Source organism: Alexandromys fortis, unplaced genomic scaffold, assembly GCF_014885135.2.
Source record: "Alexandromys fortis isolate MF-2015 unplaced genomic scaffold, M_Fortis_MF-2015_v1.1 scaffold_43, whole genome shotgun sequence".
NCBI lineage: Eukaryota > Metazoa > Chordata > Mammalia > Rodentia > Cricetidae > Alexandromys > Alexandromys fortis.
This window is the reverse complement of record NW_026067928.1, coordinates 6,573,879-6,580,358: the sequence shown is the minus strand read 5'-3', so window position 1 is coordinate 6,580,358 and position 6,480 is coordinate 6,573,879.

Genomic DNA, 6,480 nt, shown 5'->3' with positions numbered 1-6,480 from the left:
GACCTGGCAAACATTTGCCAATGATGTTTGGCAGGTAGAAGAGAATGTTCTACAACTAGTTTCTTCTCGGGAGCCACCACCCTCCACCATCTCACTTGGGAAGAGGACAAAATTGTCCACAATTCCTCGAATAGATACAACTGTCACGGGAAGGGGCTTATCTAGTTCCCACTCCAGGGGGAATTTATAGAGCAGATAAGAAGTGGTTGGAGATGGGATGTCCAACAGCACGAGTTTCTGGCGCCTTGATACATGTGTGCGGATCCCGAGAGAACTGTCTGGCAGCTGTTAGCCATTCATTTGAGATTTGGGGCTTGTGTCTCTGTTGTTAATTTGTTCATTTGAGATAGAATAACAGCTGTTCCTTTGATATCTCTCACCTAGCATTCTCGAAAACCTTAAAACTATTATGGAGGATGTAAGACTGATTTATTAAGGATTCAGTAAACAGAACCCTTATTGTCTAGCATTCGGTAGTGAATGAGTTGAACTGAATGAACTTACTTTATTTGCTTTGATTATTTAAAATTATGAATATTACCAAAACAAACCCCCAAACACCCTTCACACAATCTTGACTTAGAACAGGGCATGTATGTGGCTCATATTTGTAAATGGTTGAAACATTTTTAAAATTCAAAATATGTTATTATCTTTAAACTTGTGATTAAGGGTTTCACAAATATCATATGCTTTAAAACCATGAGTCTTTTATATTTGAGACAGGGTCTCACTATTTATCTATCCTTGGCTGCTTTAACTCACAGTGGAGTTCAGACTGGCTTTGAACTCTTGGCCCTCCTACTTCTGCCTGCCCACTGCTTGGATTAGAAGTGAGCGTCACTATGCCTAGGCAGCCGAGTCTTCCCACTAGAACAGCACTGAGATCCTTGCAGCTCAACCAGATGAGTGTCATGACTGAGTGACATCGATGGGCGTCCAAGTCTTTGCCCCAACTCCTTCTCAAAGGACAAATGAAGTCTAAAAGGCGAAACAGATGAGGTTTCTCAGAGTTCTGAATTTCTCCACTCCACTCTGCCCCTCATCCAAGAACGCCAATGCAGACTCTGAGGATGTGGTTTCTCAAGCTTCCTACTTCCCCCACTGAACACAATTCAGAGTTCTCACACCTCAGTTGACGTCAGTTTCCCAGCAGTCTGCAGTGATTAAGTTCACGCTATTCCATTTCAACTAAACCAAAACTGTGCTGCACAAACTTAGGCAACATTCAAAGCATAAACCACAGGCGCTTGACGAGGTCATGTAAGCACTTGAAGACTCCCTGAGAACAGACACACACACAGAAGAACACATACACAGAACACACACGCAGACGAACAAATGCACACAACACATGCACAGAAGAACACAGGCACAGAACACACGCACAGAAGAACAAATACACAGAACACACACGCAGATGAACACATGCACAGAACACACGCACAGAAGAACACACGCACAGAAGAACATGTGAACATAAAAACATAGGCACAGAACATGAGCACAGAAGAACATACATGCAAAAAGAACAAATGCACACAACACATGCACAGAAGAACACAGGCACAGAACATGGACAGAAGAGCACTCGCACAGAAGAACACACAAGCAGAAGAACACATGCAGAGAAAAGCTGTCTGATCCCAGCAATGAAACAGTAAAAAAAAAACTTAGATCTCTGTGTGTCCTGCTTTCTTCTGTGCCACTCAAACCTGCTCCTTCCTTTCTACAGAGCAGAGGCAGAGCAAGACAAATACAACTGAAGCAAAAGTAGGGGTTGTAGCTTTGTTCAAAGGGTGCTAAAAGTGGAGCATGATTGTGCACGCATTTTATCTCAGCTGGACTTGAGTTCAAGGCCAGCCCAGTCTACAGAGAGTGCTCTAAGCCAACCAGGGTTTCACAGTGCAACTGTTTTAAAAGAAAGAAATCCAGTAACAGAGACACACATAGAGAGAAAGACCAAGCAAGCCTTTTGGGTGTGGTAAGTTGCTTGCACTTTTAATCCAGCATTTGGGAGGCAAAGAAAGCAGATATCTATGAGTTCGAGACCAGCCTGGTTCACATAATGAGTTCCAGGCCACCCTGCCAGAACCACAGAGAGATTCTATAGAGGGGTTGGGAGGTAGGGTGGATGCCTTGGAGCACATTTCATCTCTCAAGACTCCTGTACCCCTATGAAACAATAAACAAAAGAGGCAGCCTCACCCACAATGCTTCCTTCTGGGAGGCTGCTTCCTAAAATACCAGCATCTGTCATTGGGCACAGAAGTCCTCAGCAGTGCCATGCACCAGGGCCAACTGCTGGAAAGCATCACAGGGCTGGGATACAGAATTATCAGGGTTCAGTCACACTTGAAAAATGAGGGGGGAAGAAAGATGGCAAAGGGGCAAATGTCCCGAAAGGAAGATGCTAACACAGAAAGAAAGAGCAGCAAAGAAGATGAGGAATTTGAAAGAAACAACAAAGTTAAACTTCATAGTCGTTTCCAAGAGGTTTTTGTTTGTTTGTTGTTTGTTTTGTATTTATTCTTTGCTCAAAGAGAACAGGAAGTTTCTGCCCTCAACCGGAAGGTGAACTACTCAGAGGAGAGTCAGGAAGTTGCCTGGCAGGAAATCCATATCAACAGTCATCTTTGGTGGCTCTACTCAGTTTAAGCAATCTCCTGATTAAAAATGTCTCCTTTCTCCCTCAAATAAGCAAGTATAATTTGTAAATTTAGAGAAGAAAAAAGATAATGGCACTCATAAAGAAGAATTATAAAAGGGATTGGGATGGGGTGAGGGGATAAAAATAAAACATTTGGAGGAAGCAGCAGCTAATGGCTACTGTGTGGCTTGCAGCATCTCCCAGCGGCCAACCTGTAGTTCTATCTCCTATTCCTGGGCTACTTAGAGGGGATCATTAGCTGGAGTCCAGTGGAGGTTTCAGGTGCCCTTTGACTTCAAAGAGGATCATAGGATCCTGCCTGTTCTTCTCTTATCTCCTTTGCCTCAGGCCTTGAGGCGAACAGCTTTCTGTCATAATATGCCTACTTGGCATTAGCTGAAGCCTCCAAAACCATGAGCTGAGATAAAGTTGTGCCTTTTATAATCAGAGTATGCCAGGTTTCCCATAGACAGTGATATTCTGAAACTGAACTACATTCATATATAATACAAAAAAAATCAGAGTATTTGGTGATATAGATGGGACATTCAGTTAACTTGTCTATAACAACTTAGAGAGCCAAGTGGTTTCTTTGGGGCTAAACGACTGCAGGCACCAGACAGGACAAAAACCCCAACAGGAGTTCTTTAAACTTATTCTACCCTATCAGACGGTGCAATGTCCCTCTTCTCGGAGCAAACAGTGAAAACATGTGAACGATTGGTTCATCTAAAACAGACATCAAGGGACACTGGAAAAATATAAAACTTTACAAATCTTCCCTGGGTTGTGCATAACGTGCCGCATTTTTGATATCCCACTACTTTAATGTGTAATTAAAGTCTTTTAAGCAACAATCAAAGAAGTCTGCATCTCTTATGTAATCTCCTTTTCTTATAACATCTATGAAGTAGAGACAGCCACTGGAGGTAATGTCGAGGGAAACCGATGTTTGAATATTGTGGGACATTTTAAAAAATCAATAGAACAGTCCCCAAACTCAAGGCCGTCATCTGTGCTGCTTGGCTGACATTTCCTTTTGAAATGTTTACATGGAGAGGAAGGATTCAATTAAGATAATGGGAGAAACCAACTCCGGCCTCGTGAGTCAGGCCCATGGAAATATGAAACAGATGAGTTCATTTGCTGTCCATCGTATTTCGGGAGAAAGGATGGGTGGGTTTGAGGCAGACTTCCCAATTAAGGCTAATTAACCCACTCCAGAGATGACACAGCCCTGTGTGAGAAAAGACAGAAAAGAAAGCTGAGCAAATGTGGGTGGCATATGATTTGACAAAAAAAAAAAAAAAAAAGAGAGAGGAGAGATGAATTTGATGATGACCATGTTTCTCCTCAGAGACAAATGAGGGCTTGCTAGCAGAACAGAGAAAGGGCAAAACCGTGGTGAGATGGCTCCGCTGGTGAAAGCTTTGGCGCCCAAGCCTGCCCCATCCTGGCACTCACACGGTGGCGTAAGAAGCCACTCTCAAAAGCTTCACAGGCATGTGTGTGTGTGCAAGGGTACATATCATATTGTAAATTTCTTTAATTTACAACTTTCAAGTCTCTATTATCAAGAATCCACTGCAGGATTAGACAAGAGCAGCTTCAGAGAAGCAGCAGAAGAGGCAGGGACAGACGAACGGAAGGCAAACGGGTACAAACAGACTCACAGAAATTTTCTTCTCTTAAGCATTTGGCCTTGATTCCTAAGTCCAGACTACTCTCGTTATTACTAAGATAGCTGCCCAAATCAGAGTGGAGATTGCAAAACACACAATTTTAAATGCAGGTTTGCAAATTGGCACCAGGTCCCAAAGCCTGAGGGAGTAGGACAGTGGGCTGCAGATGTTCTGGGAACTTGTGGGTATAGGTGAAGGCAGGTGGTGGGGCCCTGCAGTTGGCTGGACCTTCCCCAGGCACCTATTGGTGCACCAACTTCTCCTTTCCCTAGTCTTCCCCGGCCACCTTAGGCTGTGTCTGCCAAAACCAGAAGCTTTTCACACCTCCAAGTAAAAGTTGCACAGGACTTGGGAAGAGACCAGAAGGAAACTTTGACCCATGGAGGAAAAAAAAAAAAAAAAAACCTTTTTTTCACTGGACCTGCTAGTGGCCTAACTGAAAGCCAAGGAGCTGCCTGTGTTGTTAAAACAGGGTTGGGCCTGTAACCTTCTGGAAGGCAGGGTGCACTGAAGTGTTTATCAGGAGTCTAATATTGGGATAAAAACCTGAAGGATCAAAGAAGTGGAGGATTAGCAGCCAACTGTCCTTCTCTCTATACTTCCCAGATCAAAGAGAGCACTCCAGTTCCAAGTCCCTCCCTTCTCCTTCCTGTCACTCTTCCCAGTCCTTACTCCCTACTTCTTCTCTACCATTAATTCCAGTCAGCTAGTCACTGACTCAGCCCCCTGATTCAAGGTTAACTTTATTAACAGCATCAGAGTATCAGAGGGTGATCAAATATTCCACAGGAGCCAGCTTTCAAAGACAGGTTAAGTGCACTACTCTACAGCAGGCCTGATACTATTGATGCTAATCACCACCGAGTGATCCATCCAGTTAAGCTAAAACAATAATCCTATCCAAGTCAAGCGAGATCACAAAACTCCAAAAGCATGCATCTGGCTCAGCATTGGGCCTCATGGATACTAAAAGTCCAAGCAGCGAAGGCCAGAGACAAATGACCAGTGAGCATGTGAGAAAGAAGGGATTGAAAGAATTTCAAACCAAATAAAAGCACTTTGTTTACAAGACATTTTATTGGGAAAGTAATATAAAAACTAACTATCAGTCTGGCTAGAAGGCTAAGTAGGAAGCGTAAGACCAGGTAGAAAATCAGCCATTTTCTTGAAGGCATCCACCCAATAAAATGGCTCTTTGCAAGTATGGAACGCCAAGTTCCCAGGAGTTTGAGAATGGTTTGTTTTCACTTGGGATTTTTCCAAGCAGAAATGAAGCAATAATCTGCAAGTCTGTGACTAACCAGGGCTGTGAGCGCAGCCCCAACTTCATGTAACACTGAGCAGAAGGATGTCAGTACTCTTTCAGTAAATTGATTGGACAGTGGACATGTCTTGCTTTCTGGCCAAGAATCATGGTGAGAACAGGTGTGCTCCGAGGGGAATCTGTGAGATCACAGTCTCCAGCAAGACACGAAGTCTCATGGTAGAGAGAGTCACTCAGACTGAAATCTCAAGGTCCAAATCAGAAGCAGAAGGACAGAGAGCACAAGCAAGGAACTTAGGATCGCGAGGGGGGCACCCACACACTGAGACAATGAGGATGTTCTATTGGGAACTCACCAAGGCCAGCTGGCCAGGGTCTGAAAAAGCCCAGGATAAAACCGGTCTCACTGAACATAGCGGACAATGAGGACTACTGAGAACTCAAGAACAATGGCAATGGGTTTTTGATCCTACTGCACCTATTGGTTTTGTGGGAGCCTAGGCAGTTTCGTGGATGCTAATCTTACTACACCTGGATGGAGGTGGGTGGTCCTTGGACTTCCCACAGGGCAGGGAACCCTGATTGCTCTTTGGGCTGATGAGGGAGGGGGACTTGATTGGGGGAGGGGGAAGGAAAGGGGAGGCGGCGGTGGGGAAGAGACAGAAAGCTTTAATAAATAAATAAATAAATAAATAAATAAATAAATAAATAAATAAATAAATAAATAAAACACTCCTCACCAAGAGAACACAAACTTCCTATCAACTTCTCTGTACTGAAAGAGATTGAAACGCTGTCAAGAGTTCTCATGAGGAGTGGGTTAATAGACAAGAAGTTTCCTCATTAGGCAAATATTGTAGTTATAACTGAATTATCTCATAAAG